The sequence below is a fragment of the Muntiacus reevesi genome, chromosome 1 (genome assembly GCF_963930625.1).
Source record: "Muntiacus reevesi chromosome 1, mMunRee1.1, whole genome shotgun sequence".
Taxonomy (NCBI): Eukaryota; Metazoa; Chordata; class Mammalia; order Artiodactyla; family Cervidae; genus Muntiacus; species Muntiacus reevesi.
This window is the reverse complement of record NC_089249.1, coordinates 189,297,647-189,313,461: the sequence shown is the minus strand read 5'-3', so window position 1 is coordinate 189,313,461 and position 15,815 is coordinate 189,297,647.

Here is a 15,815-nt window from a genome sequence, read left to right as displayed (position 1 = left end):
ATAAGTTCTAGAATAACCTTAAGTACCAAGGTCAGTAAAATACTTTCAGTTATGTATACAGTGGCAACACCTTGCTGAACCCTTTTATCTATAGTATGAGAAATAAGGACATAAAATGCCCTTTGATAAATCTTGCCACTTCTATCACTTTCAAAGGGCAACAGAGATGCTTGTCTTGGGGCTGGAGAAGTGACCATGAATAAAACAAAATTTAAAAATACATATTGAGATTCAGAAATCCAGATACTTCATGACTGTTTCCGTTTGTTCATGAAATTTACAAATTTTTGAAACATCATTTCATGTATTTTGTTTGATAATGAACTAGATATCTCTAAACTCTTTTCATCATTTTCCTGCTTTCTTTTCCTAAATTTCATCCCCAATTTTAGAAACAAAGGAATTTAGTTGTAATCATTTTAATTAAGTGAATTTTATTTTTTGAGTAACCTATATTTAAAATATTCATTAATTAAAAATATACAGTTGATATTTCATTTTATTTGTCAGATTAGTAATGAATGTTAAAATTTCTATAGATATATGAGAGATTGAACCTGATTTTTCATTTAGAATTGTACCATTGATTACAATGATAACATCTCATTGCATCAACTTTTTCTTTCAGTACACCTATCTTCATGCTAATTGTCTGCTAATCTAGACAAGGAGTCTCTAACTTCTGTAAAGGAGAAGAGAGTATGTAGACATCATTGGCTCTCAAGTCACATAGCATCTATGACAACTGCTCAGTTCTGCCATTGTAACAGAAGTCAGCCAACAAAGCAGAAATAGACAACATGAAAACAAAGGAGCATGGTTTTAGTCAAATAAAGCCCGATTGGTAGAAAAATGTTGTGGTTCAGGTTTGGAATGCAATCCTATTCGTTACTACCAGCTACATGTTTGTGCTGAGTTGTTCTGTATCAACTTGATTAAAAAGATTTCTAGAATCACCTCACCTCTTATCAAAAGAGAAATTGTATGTGATTTAACAGGTGGAAGTGAAGTAACAATAATTGCTATCTACAGGTCTTGGCATTTGATGAGTTGAAAGATAGATGCAAGTGTGTGGTGAATTTTAGCTTGACTTCACTATATTCTGCTCTAGTCAGCACTTCTTCCCAACTAATGTTCCTGATGATCAGAAGTGACCTCAAGTGTATCAACAGACATTCGGCTGCAGAGCCAGAGATTTGACAGATCTGCAAAATCTTCACCACAAACTCAAACTTTGCAGTCTCTCTTCAGCAGTTAGATGTTCTTTGAATAACTGGTTCGTGGTTATTTTGAAAACCACAACTTCTTTAAAATCTTCCACTCCAAGCTGTTCTCTCAAATGTGTAAGGTCTAATTTCTGTAATAAATTCATGATCCCTAAATCATAGTAGTCCACGTTCTATGACTGAATGCTCACTTCTGCAATTACTGGTTTCAGAAGTATTTTCAAAGGAATATAACTCTAGAACTGGACATCTGAAATGGGTTCTGTGTTCTGATTAAATTTAAAGGTATTCATGACTCTAGCGTGCATGTGTGGGGATGGTAGTTAAAAGAGATAGCAATATTTCACAGCACGCTATGGCAAATCTACATTAAATTAAACTTATTACTTTTAGATAACTACAGAAACATGCCTTTTGAAAGCAAGAATCTCAGTACCCAAGTATTTGATAACTTACAGCTTCTTACTGAAAGAAGTATAATGTTTTGGTGGGTTATTTCTAAGGGCACAGGAGAACTTGGAAAAGGAAATATTGAACTTAGGACTTGAACTGCTTTAATTCCCAGTTCAAGTTCCAGGCAAGGAAACAGAAAGCAGAAATCCCTTAAAGCAGTGCTCTGTTACTGGAAGGATTTCAGAAATTAGTTCTACTATCAAGTACTTTGTGATGCCAAGGTATTGATTCTCATATGTACTGTGCTAATTCAGAAAATAGATAAGATGGAGAGTGATATCAGCAACATGGTGGAGTGCAAAGTTGCCTTTGCTCTCCCCATCAATCTACAATCAGTAAAAAATACCCAGTGCAACACAAGTGTCTCTGTCCATCACATAAAGATGGTAGATAATTCACAAATTTATACATCTAAAAGTGGGTAGACTGAAATGCATGAAAGAGGTGAAACTGAGGGATCAATGGAGGCAGTGCTTGCAATTCAAGAATCTGCCTGTGATAGCTGAGCCTTCAGCCCCAGAGAACCTGGCAGGATTAGGGGAGGTGGAACACAAGACTCTGGCCTCCCAATCACAGAGACACCAGTGGCCACTGGCAACTGGGTAACTTTAGCCATGGGGCCTGGGACACTGTTCCTCCAGCTTCTGAGGTGTCTGTGACTGTGAATCTGCATCTGATCCTTGCAGTAGTAGAGCCTGTGAACCTTACAACACGACACAGGAGAGGCACCTGCATGAAGCCAGTTCCCCCAGGGCAGTGGTATCTGTAAATCATGCCATCCTGAATGCAAGGGAGGAACCCACCATCCTGGTGTGAAATAAAAATAGACACCACAGAAATACAAAGGATCATCAGAGAATATTATGAACAGCAAAATACCAAGTTGGACAAATTTTTGGAGGAATATTTATGGAGGAAATGGATGAATTTTTAGAATCATGTAAACTTCCAAGACTGAATCATGAAGCAGTAGAAAAGCTGAAGAGATCAATCAATTGTACAGAGATTATGAGGGATTTCCTCCTAGCTCAGTTAGTAAAGAATCTGCCTGCAATGCAGGAAACCTGGGTTCAATTTCTGGGTTGGGAAGATCCCCTGGAGAAGGAAACGGCAACCCACTCCAGTATGCTTGCTTGGGAAATCCCATGGACAGAGGAGCCTGGTAGACTACAGTGTATGAGGTCGCAGCAGTCGGACATGACTTAGTGACTAAAACCATCACCACAGAGATTAAAACAATTATCAAGATGCTATGCCCAAACAAAAGTCCAGGACCACGTGGCATCACAGGTGAATTCTCCCAAACATTCAATGATTTAATACCTATCCAATCTTCTCCAATAAATTGAAGTGGAAGAAAAGCTTTCTAACTCACTTTATGAGCCCGACATTACCTTGATCCAAAACCAGAAAGAGCAACACGCAAAAATTTAACGAAAGGCCAATATCTCTCATGAAATACATCCAAAATCCTGAACAAAATATTAGAAGACTAAATACAGAATTCCATCAAAGAAATCATATGCCATGATCAAGTAAGATTTAATTTGGAGATGCAAGAATTTTTCTTATATCTGAAAATTGATCAGTGTGGTGCACTACATTAATAAAATGAAGGATAAAAAATGATAATCTAAATAGATGCAAAAAAGCATTTGACAAGAATCAGTGCTCATTTTTGATAAAAAAAAAACTCTTAGTCAAGTGGGTATAAAAGGGACATATTTCAGCATAATAAAAGCCATATATGACAAATCCAGAGCTGACATCATACTCAATGGTGAAAAACTGAAAGATATTCCTCTAATATCAGGAATGGGACAAGAATGCCCTGTTTCAAATCTTATACAACATAGCTTGAAACTCTTGCCAGAGCAATTAGGCAAAAAAATTTAAAAAACCATCCAGATTGAAAAAGATGAAGTAAAACTGTCACTGTTTGTGAATGATATGATTCTGTACATATAGAAAACCCTGAAGACACCACCAAAATTTTATTAGAAATAAAAAAAGTAAAGTTGCAAGACACAAATCAACATACAAAAATCTGTTGTATTTCTATACACTAACAATAAGCTAGCAGAAAGAATAATTAAGAAAACAATTCCATTTCAATTGCTAAAAAAAGAATAAAGTACTTAGAAATAAATTTAACCTAGGATGGGAAAGACCTGTATATTGAAACCAATAAGGCATTGTTAAAAAAAATTGTCATACAAAAAAGGAATGGAGATTCCTTACACATTAACAATAAAACTGTCATATGATCCACCTATCCGATTTGGAGGTATTTATCCAAAGAATATTAGAATGCTTTACCAGAAAGATAGATATATGCTCCCCTATATTAATCATGACATTATTTACAATAGCCAATACATGGAAATACCTAAGTATCCATCAGTGATTTGATAGGTAAAGAAAGTGTGATATATATATATATATATATATATATATATATGCATATATACATATATATATATGCATATATATAGACACACAATGGAATATTGCCAAGCCTTAAAAAGATGATATCTTAACATTTGTGACAACAGAGACTGGCCTTGAAGATATTATGTAAAGGGAAATAACTCATATATGTAATATAAAAAACAAATGAGCAAAATAAATGAACAATCCAAACCAAAGGGAAAAACATGTGGATACATGGAACAGAATAGTGATTGCCAGAGGGAAAGAAGTTGGGTAAAGTGAGAAATGAATAAAGGAGATCAACAGTATGGTGACAAATAAAACAAAATTTTTGGTCATGCTCATGCTCTAGGGTATATGGAAATAGAAATGCAAAATCGAATACAAACCTTGTTGTGTAGTTGACAGCATGCTGTGTAAACTGTAGAACATGTCAGTATTAAATCTTGTCCCTCAAAATCTCCCTGATGGTTTTTTCTGAAGTGAGATCTATGATCTTATTTAGAACCACATGGACTGATCCAGCCACAACCTTGACCGCAGTGAAGAAAATGTTTTGGGGGTTTGCTGTAAATAATATGAAACAGGTGAGTGCCTGAGACACCCCTAGCTGATAGCTTCACTACCAATAGGCTGGGTACAACAGTAGGAGGCTATCTGATAGGCTAGGTGAATTCAGTTTTTTTATTTCTCCATCTCCATGAAATCTCATGCTTTCTAGAGCTCAGAACTCCCACCACCTTATCCCAACCCTGAATTAAAGTTTCATCCAAGGCAGACTTAGGATGGTATCTTGATTAGTCTCCTTGGATCCTCAAAGCTTTGACTTGTGGTGTGGACAGAACCTTGGTATCTCCTAGGCTGTGTTACTGTCATGCCTTTCTCATCTCCAGCCACACTGAGCAGAGTAAGAGTGGATACAGCTCAAGCTGGCAAGATCAGTAATGTTTCCTCTAAGCAATGTATAAATGGTACCTGGGAATTCCTTTTTCTTTTTTTAAATGAAAATGATTTCATTCTCATTTGACCCAAGACTGAGGAAATATCACGTGAGCACATTAAAGAAGTTTTGGGCACCAGCAGGTGTAGCTGCCCTGGGTGTTGATGCAGACGCTCTGGCCTTTACAGACTCTGGGTCTGTGCAGACATTCATCCACATCTACAAGGGTAAGGAGAGTGTGATGGATACCTGCAGCTGTAGACAGCTTTCTGGGCTGGGGGTTGGCCAAGTTTCTTGGTATAGAAGTATCCAGAAGGGCCTGCTTTCTCTTCCCCAGTTTGTGGGGGCCTTTTCTCATTCACATGGAGGCTTCCTATGGTGATGAGCATGGTGACCCAGAAGTTCTGTTGTTCCAGTGTGGCCAGAAGTGACCCAGGTCCACCCTGTCTGCCAGCTCTGGCTCCCTCAGCCTCTCTGGGAAGCTTCCAGCTGGGGTGGGGGCATCACAGCTGCATGTGTCACAGGCTAAGGATTTGGACGTACTGGGTGGGCCTTCCTGGGAACTGAGTGCAGAGGAAATGCTGTGGTCCCTGAACAAGGCCCATGTTGGATCCCAGTGATGGACTTTGCCTGACTTCCCCAGGGCAAGTGCTGCCAACTGAGTTCTCCTTGGATCCTGCTGACCCTGGCAGGACATCTCTCTCCCGTCCATGCTAACTCTGATACTCCAGCTCCATGGAGATGGACGAAGACCCACCCCTGAGCCAGGCTGCTCAAGAACGAGGCTTGTGGGCAGTGGCACAGAAAATGAGTATGATGGTAAAAAGCCCGTGGCCAACTGGGCAGTGGGCACCAGGCTGTGCTGGACACTGGAGCTGACATCTGATCACACAGGCTTGGGGCTTCTCCCAGGCTGGCAGCAAGTGGTGAGGATCCACAGCTGATCAAGGCTTGTGATGGATAAGAACTGGGCGGCTGGAGCAGGGAGCAGGTGCCCTTGGGTGAAGGGTGGCAGGTGTTTCTGCCATCTGGCAGTTGACCTCCCACCAGGGATGTAGATCTGTGCACCCTGCTGAGTGGGGCTCAGCCTCCACCTTCTGTCCCCACGTGGTCTGGGTCATCGTGGGATCTGAGTTGATCTCAGTAGGGTGTCAGGCAATGGGCAGTGGTCCTCGATGACCTCTCTTGTCATCTGGTCCAGATGGAAGCCTCTTCATGTACCTGACTCTTCCAGTGGGTTGGGCATTGATGTTACCCTGACATACCCCTGACACAATATCCTCCCAGGCCCCAGTCGTCAGAGCTGCCTCAGGTCCATGAACTGAAATTACTGGGGAGGGTCAGGGCGGAGCCTTGGGTGGGGAAATAGATGAAAGCTGAGCAACTGAGATGTGGGGTCAGGATGACAGGAGTTGTCTTTCCCTAGTGGGCTTTTTACCAGGGCCAGGGCCAGCTGAGAATAGTGGGCCTTTACTTGATACTTTCTGCTCCCACATTTATGAACAGGTCAACTGTGTCCACCGTGACCCAGGGGGTCTGAGAAGGCCCCAGTGAGGGCAGGTGTCCTCCCAGCAGTCACTATCGATGGTGAAGAGGACAGATGCTGTTCTGGAACCCACGGTGCTGTGACCTCATTGAGTATCTTGAATGTCACACCCTCCTTTGTTTTACAAATAAGATGCCAGGTGGTGGGGGGATGTTCTGAACATCCAGAAGACACCCTCCGCAGAGGTTCTGAGCTTTAGGGTTCAGAGAGGGTTGGGAGACCAGGTAGGTATAAAGGATGGCCCTTTAATGCCTGAAGAAAGTGGGACAAGAAGCCCAAAGAGCAGCCCAGTTCTCCTGCCCATAGCAGACCCCACACCAGGACATGGGTAGACACATCCTCAGGTGAAGCAAAGGCTGGAATGCTGAAGTGGTGGTGCAGACAGTCCAGACAAGCCTGTCACAGGGCTAAGTCTTCAGGTGACAGGCTTTGCTCCAAAGCCACAGATTGCTCTCTCAGCCAACCAGCTTGAAGTCCGCTAGGGGCCCTTCCCACCTCAGTCTTGTTCATCCATGTCTCAGTAGGGGTTGACAACAGTGGGAGGGAGACACTCACAGTCCAGAAACACTGAGTAGAATCCATGACCGCCATGCGCAATTATGCAGGTTGTTCACTGCACAAGGGTGTCCGGCCAAGGTGTCAAATGCGAAGAGGAAAACCAACTCAATCTCCATTCCCCAAACATGCAGCGTTTACCTGGAGATGAGGGACCTTTATCTAATTCACATGAAGGCTTTGAATTCTGCCCAGGCCACATGTTTAAAGCACAACATCCACCCACAGGGGACCCTGTGAACCAGCAGAGCCTTCACACAGATGCAGGTCCCCTCATTTTTCCCACCAGGGAGGCTATGCCAGCCTCCATCTGCAGGGAAGTTGGGAAGGGGCTGAGACCAAGGTTGTGGGCTCTTCTCTCTGGAGCAGGTGGGTCAAAGGACCCTTTTCAGAGTCCTCTGGACCCTGGGCTTAGCCACTTCCTCATCTCCGACCTTCACTCTCCTCCCCTCCCTATCCTCAGTATTCAAGTCTAACCCTCTTCATGGACAGCTCTTGGAGTCCTGTTTGCCCCACTGCTGGCCTCCTCTTCCCCTTCTCTGCCTGTTCCCCATGGAAAGGGGGGAAAGCATGCTGTTATGTGGAGGCTAGGCTCCTCGTGTGTCTGTGGTGAGGGGCTGGGCAAACACAGCTGCTTTTGAACACCCACACTGTACACAGTCCCCAAGGGTGACCATCCAGGAGAGGGTGTGTTAGATCATCATGGCCATAATTTAAAAGCCCAGTAGCCATCACTGTTTTGTGCTTTGTGATCTCATATACCTTCACAGCAATTCTATGCAGTAAGCACCATGGTTAGCCCCTCTTTATGCATCCCCTTTTATAGATAGGTAAGCTGGGGCACAGAAAGGTGAAGTAATTTGTCCAAGATCACACAGTTAACCAAAGGAAAAGTTACATTTGTTTTTATCTGTAATAGATAGGGACTCTTAAAAAAGAAAACATTAAATCACAATAATATTATCACATCTCAAAAGTTAAGAAAGATTTCTAAATCAGTATCCTGGCCAGTGTCAAACTCACAGCTATCAGGTAGCAAAGCCAGGATTTGGGTCCCTGGCTCATTATGCCACCCTGCATCTCTGTGCAGGTGAGACAGGAACAGCAGTTACACTTGTCCCAACTCAGATCTGAGTGCTGCACCTGTAACCAGGCCCTGCCCCCTGGATGCTGCAGGAATGACTCAGCATTTGGTTGATCCCAACCCTCATGGATGGAGAGGTGGAGGACACAGGGTCATTCTTACCTCAACACGTGTTCCCACTCTCATTCCTGAACATTGTTGCCCCAGAAATAGGCTCATATCCTAGGATGAACATGCAGTAGAAGCCCCTGCCATGTTCCAGCAATCTGTTAATTTCCCTCAGGACACTGTGAAGGGTCCACACTCATTGACGTCTGAACACAGCAAGAAAAATGGTCACTTCCCTAAAGTCTGTGATCCCTCAAGGCTGAGATCCCCACCCAGTACCTGACTCCCCAGCTCTGGGCTGATGCTTACTCCATGTCATTTTGGAAAGAATTAGACTCTTGGGCAATACTGCTGAGTCTAGGCTGCAGCAGGAGAAAACTGTTCCTGAAGCTTGTGCAGTTCAGCTCTGCTTTTCTTGGTCCTCTGACTGGAACCTCAGATGGAACACAGTGGGAAGGACTGATGTGGGGAGTGGGTGGAAGCTCTGTATCCCCCTCCTCATTCCTGAAAGGATAAACTGAGGCACAAACTCCAGACTCCTGGAGACACTCTCCTCCCCAGGATGCCAAGTTTACTCACTTCTTATCTCTCCACCTTCACATATTTTCTTTTCTCTTTTTTCAGTCTTTGATGACAGTTCTGAGGAGGAAGGCTGGGCCCCCAACCAACACTCATGTCCTCCACAAGTACTGGGGTATGCCCCACGATCTCTGCATGTCCCTCCACCACCCCAAGCCTCTGTACCATCCCAGCTCTCCAAGGGGTTGGTGAAGATCTCCCCAGAAGGAGAATTGAGTCCTGGAGCACAGTGGCAGGCGGTGTCATCGGCGCATGAGGAGTTCGGAGGGCACCATGGAGCACAGGCTGTGGGGATGGAGATTTTTGTCAGAGATCCAAGGAATGAAGGAAACCAGCTATCAGCTAGCGGTCCAAGGGCTGAAGGAGGGAGGGAGGGATGAATAGGGGGAAGGAAGGGAGAGGGGAGGGAGGGAGGGGAGAAGGGAGAGACATGATGCCATCAAAAGAGGAAGAGCTCAAAACACTCCAGGCAGGATAAAACAACTCCTCTTATTCCCAGAGAACCATTGCTGAGCTTCATTTGAAAAATATGCCTCCTTCTCTCCTTTGTTGGTGAGAGAACCCAGACCCTGTCATGTACTCTCTGTCTTCCCAATGCTCACCTCTAATATTTGGAGTTGCAGGTACTATTGGCAACAACAGTAGCACCAAGAGTCCTGGGGTAGTAAGACAGAGAGGAGAAAAAGAGGAAAATGGAGCTTCAATTTCAACCCCTTTCCTCATGAATCCCACAATCTCATGAAGCAGCTCCTTAAATAAAGTTATTTCTCTCTTCTATAGATTCATCCTATTGGTTTTGTTTCTCTTGAGAACCTGGACTAACACAGGTGGTAAAATGAGAAATCTCTGTTAGGTCCCCTCACTTCCCTAGGAATAAGTTTCACCAACTTTCTTCTTTGAGAACTTAATATAATTGAGTTAATACCCTTCTTAAAATTCCTTCCCTTCTCTCCCTTATATAAATGGTGGGAAAGCTAGAAATAAAGCAAAAGCTGGATGCAAAGCAAAACAGAGGACATTTTGAAATTGGATAAATAGTCCCAGACAGCTTTAGTTGTCTATCTCCACTGTTATGGTTCTACTTGCTAGCCTTTGAGTGTCCTTCAGTTGTGTTCAACTCCTTGCGACCCTATGGACTGTAGCTAGCCAGTCTCCTCTGTCCATGGGATTCTCCAGGCAAGAATACTGGAGTGGGTTGCTATACAGTCCTTCAGGCGATCTTCCCAACCCAGGGATCAAACCCACGTCTCTTATGTCTTCTGCATTGGCAGGCAGGCTCTTTGCCACTAGTGCCACCTGGAGAGCCCATATTTCTACTTACCTGGCAGCATACTTAGATATCCATTTCTCAAGCTCTGGAGACCAGCAAGTCCAGCCATAGAGGACCTTCTGTCTTGGTCTGTGTGTGTTGGAAGGACTTCTAATTTTCAGTATGACTTGTGCTTTACATGACCTGACAGGAAACTGCCGGTATGGATGATTTTCTCCCCTGATTACATCTCTGATATTTCAGAGTATTTGTATTGCATTACTACTATTTGCACTGCAAGACTCCAAAAGGGCAATTTCTATATCTTTTTGATATAGGATAATCTATGACATGAAGAATTATTATATTGGTCTTTGCTCCTATAAGGACTTTTGTTTAGAGTGAATAGAAATATCTGTTTATTACTTATTAACACTTTTTTTAATTTTTAAGTTTTATTTTGAAATGTAGATTCAGAGGAAGTTGCAAAACACTACCAAAGGTCTTGTGTAACTTTCACTCATTTTCCCACAATGGTTGTGTTTTTATGTAACGATAGTCCAATATCCAGTTTTCCTAGGTGGCTCAGTGGTAAAGAATGCATCTGCAATGGAGGAGATATGGGTTTGATCCCTGGGTTGGGGATATACCCTGGAGAAGGAAATGGCAACCTACTCCAGTATTTTTGACTGGAAAATCCCATGGATATAGGAGCCTAGCAGGCTATAGTCCATCAGGTTGCAAAGAGTTGGACACAGACTGAGTGACTCGAGAACAACAAAAGATCCAATATCAAAATCAAGAAATTGACACTGGTACACCATGTATATAATTCCATGTCATTTTATCACATGAGTAGATTCCTGTAACTGTCACTGAAATCAAAACACATCAATATTCCATCACCACAAAGATCTCCGTCATGCCACTGCAGCATCCCTGAACCATGGCAAGTCTAAGACTAAGGATTTTATTCTTCAACAAGACCCAACATAGTCTGAGATTCATATTTGTTGACAAAAGAAAATCTTCCTGATATGCTTTGAAAGATGAGAAAAGCATACCCTTCAAATTTTCCAGTAGTCTATGTGATGGAATTATGATAATTTTCTTTGTTTTTAGTTTTTAACTTTATTATTTTCTATGTGGCTGTGTTTATTAGGTCTGCTAGAGCCACCACAATAAAATATAGACTGAGTGGCTTAAACAGCAGAAACTTATTTACTCACAATTCTGGGGCTGGATGTCCAAGATCAAGTGCTGGTATGGGTGGTTTCTGGTGAAAGCTCTCTCTGGGCTTGTACCTGGCCCCATTCTCACTGTGTCCTCATGTGACCCTTCCCCTCTATGTGGAAAGGCAGTGATCACTGGTGTCCTCTAGTTCTAAAGCTTGAGCGCTTCATGCTCCATCTCTTAGACATGACAACACCGGTGTCCTATTCCCTTCACTCTCCCCTTGGCCTCCATTCCCCTGATGAAGTGCTTCTGTGCTGCTCCTTAGTGCCTCTGACACCCCAAAGTGTCCATACTGTTGTCCATAGTGGCTGTACCAGTTTACATTCCCACCAACATGTAGGAGGGGTTCCTTTTCTCCACATCCTCTCCAGCACTTGTTGTTTGTAGAATTTTTGGTGAGGGACATCCTGACCAGTGTGAGGTGATACTTCTTTATAGTTTTGATTTGCATGTCTCTAGCAATTAGTGATCTTGAGCATCATTCATGTCCTTTATGGCCATCTCTATGTGGCTCCATTGGCTTCCCAGGTGGCCCATTGGGTAAAGAATATGCCTGCAATGCAGGAGATGCAGGACTGATACCTGGGTTGGGAAGATCCCCTGAAGGAGGGCATGGAAACCCACTCCAGTATTCTTTTTTTTAAAAATTAATTTATTTTTTATTAAAGGATAATTGCTTTACAGAATTTTATTGTTTTCTGTCAAACCTCAACATGAATCAGCCATAGTTCTCTAGTATTCTTGCCTGGAGAATTCCATGGATAGAGGAGCTTGGTAGGCTACAGTTCATGGGATTACAAAAAGTCAAACATGATTCACGCACCCACAAATGCCTTCTTTGGAGAAATGTCTATATAGATCTTCTGCCCACTTTTGTGCTTATTTTATTTTAATATTAAGCTGCATGAACTGTTTGAATATTTTTGAGATCAATGCCTTGTTGGTTGCTGCTTCAGAAAATATTTTCTCCCATTCTGAATGTTGTCATTTAGAAAGAAAATTTATGTATTTGTTTATTTGGCTATGTCAGATCTTATTAATAGTTGTGGAATGTGGGGTCTTCATTGCATCATGTGGGATATTTTGTTGCAGTGTGGGCTCACTAGTTGCATGTGGGCTCAGTCACCCGAAGCATGTGTAATCATAGTCCCCTGACCAGGGACCAGGCTCACATCTCCAGCATTGCAAGGTGGATTCTTACTCACTGGACCACAAGGGATTAAAAGGATATTGCTACGATGCCAAGGAGAGTTCTGCCTATGTTTTCCTTTAAGACTCTTAGAGTATTTGGCCTCACACTTGGGAGTTTAAACCATTTTGAGTTTATTTTTCTGTGTGGTGTTATGGAGTATTTTATTTATTTTTTTGCATGTAGATTTCCAGTTTTCTCAGCACCATTTATTGAAGAGACTATCTCTTCTCCACTGTATATTTTTGCCTTCTTTGTCAGAGTATGTAACCACAGGCATGTGTGTTTATCTCTGAACTTTCTATCCTGTTCCATTGGTGTAGATTTCTATTTTTGTGCCAGTACCATACTATTTTAATAATTGCAGAGTTTTAGTACAGATTTCAGGGACTCCGATTCCTCTAGTTCTGTTTACCTTTCTCAAAATTGCTTTTGCTATTCCATATAAATTGAACTTTTTTTTCTTTAAGTTTTGTGAAAAAGGACATATAAAACCAACCCAGAGTTAGCCATCATACTCGAGTGGATAGCTGAAAGCATTTTCCTTAATAAAAAAATTCAGATAAATTCCTCTTAACCATTTCTGTAATAGTCACATCATTTTGTGTGTGTGTGCACTGCATATGTCAACCAGTGTTCCTGATGGTATCTCTGTGGATGATTTTTTCTTAGAGTTTAGGTTACTTTGTATATCAGCTTTCTCTGGGTCCAAGGAAACGTATGACTTTGTAGTTTCTAGAACTATTTCTCATTACTAGTTTTGGTATTACCTTTTTCCATTTTCTATTTCTTAGCCAGATGTGTGAATACTCTCTATTTTCTTCAATATTTTAAAATTTTTGCTTTAAGTTTTACACTTTAAATCATCAGCATAGAGCCAAACAAATTCATATATTTATAGCAATTTACAAAGTTAGTTTTGTATAAAAAAAGACATATTTTGTAAACCTGAAAATTTATGAGTATATATGTTTTTAAGAAATTGATAGCTGATTATGCATTTATTTACTTTTATAATAGATTTCATGTGTAATTTTAAACATAGAGAGAATTTGGTGCAATGACATACTAAAATCTTATATAGACTACACCCCGAGACCACAGTTAATAACACAGTGCCACATTATAAAATCTTTCATAATGTTTATACATGTATGTTTATTTTGCTGTTAATACTTGATTTTCAGTGGAGACATTATAAAACTTTATTCTTTATAATGTCTTCATCAAGTATTGAAGAATTTATAGAATATGATCTGCATAATTATAATACTAGTATTTCACCCAAGAAAATAAATAGTTTCAAAGTAACTTTAAATATCTGATGCATATTCAAATTATCCCATTGTCTCCCAAATATTTTTATAATATATATCCAAACCAGAGGCCTACTAAAATTGACATCAAACTTGACTGTCATGTCACTTTTGTCACTTTGATCTAGGATAGCCTTATGCACCTTTTATAAGGATACTGACATTAGAAGAGTCTGCATTTGCCTAATTGTTTCCTCATGATGTCATTTAACTTGTGTGCCTTTCTCCTGTATTTCATGTGTACTGAAAGTCTGGTCATGAAGTACAGGTACCTATAAGCTTTTTCTAGAATTGGCTGGAAGGTAAGTATTTTCGGCTTTGTGATCTTGCATTCTCTCTTTTTTTTTTTGGATTTTAATTAATTAATTAATTTCATTTATTCTTATTAGTTGGAGGCTAATTGCTTTACAATATTGTAGTGGTTTTTGCCATACATTGACAAGAATCAGATGGATTTACATGTGTTACCCATCCTGATCCCCCCTCCCACCTCCCTCCCCATCCCTCTTTTTCACAAGCACTCAACTTGAAATTGTAGCTTGAAAGCAGCTATGGCATCAGTCCTTCCAAATGGATATTCAGGACTGATTTCCTTTACAATTGACTGGTTTGATATCTTTGCTGTCCAAGGGACCCTCAAGAGTCTTCTCCAACAACTAAAGCCTGGATTGGATTTAGGTTAGGCTGATTTGTCACAATCCTTTATTTCATAAGTGAGATGTTGTAGAGTCATGTTTTATCAGGAAATATAAAATGTCAGACATACTTTTGATGTTGAGATTGGTTATTAATTTATCTGGTGGTTGTCTAATCTAACAGTGTAAAATGACACTTTGTTCCTCGTAATTAATCAGTTATCTCTTAGGAAATTCTGTGGGATAGACTTGTCTTTCAACAAGGTTTTCCCCTTGTACTTTTAGTGGTGATTTACTAAATACTGTAGAGTTATCATGATCTATTTCTGTCATATCTTCCATATTTATTGGCTGATACTTTTCTTGTCACTATCCTCAAGCTAGGCTTCAGCATTATGTGAACTGGGAACTTCCAGATGTTCAAGCTGGGTGTAGAAAATGCAGAGTAAACGAGATAAAATTATCAGCATTCACTGGATCATAGAGAAAGCAAGGGAATTCCCCCCAAAACTTTTGCTTTTGTTTCATTGGCTATTCTAAAGTCTTTGACTGTGTGAATCGTAACAAATTGGGAAAACTTAAAGAGTTGTGGATAACAGACCATCTTAACTGTCTCCTGAGAATCTTGTATGCGGGTCAAGAAGCAACAGTTGAAACCCTGTGTGGACAACTGACTGGTTCAGAATTGAGAAAGGAGAATGATGAGGCTGTTTATTGTCACCCTGTTTATTTAACTTATACACAGAGCACTTCATGCTATATGTCAGCCAGGCTGGATGAGTTACAAGCTGGAATAAAGATTATTAGGACCTCAGATATGTGGATGATACCACTCTAATGGCAGAAAGCAAAGAGGAACTAAAGAACCTTTTGATGAGGGTGACGGAGGAGAGGGAAAATGCCAGCTTAAAACTCAATATTAAAAAACTAAGATCATGGCATCTGGTCCCATTCAGTTCAGTTCAGTTCAGTAGCTCAGTCGTGTCCGACTGTTTGCGACCCCATGAATCACAGCATGCTAGGCCTCCTTGTCCATCACCAACTCCCAGAGTTTATTCAAACTCATGTCCATCAAGTCGGTGATGCCATCCAGGAATCTCATCCTCTGTCATTCCCTTCTCCTCCTGCCCCCAATCTCTCCCAGCATCAGGGTCTTTTCCAATGAGTCAACCCTTCGCATGAGGTGGCCAGGCCAAAGTATTGGAGTTTCAGCTTCAGCATCAGTCCTTCCAATGAACACCCAGGACTGATCTCCTTTAGGATGGA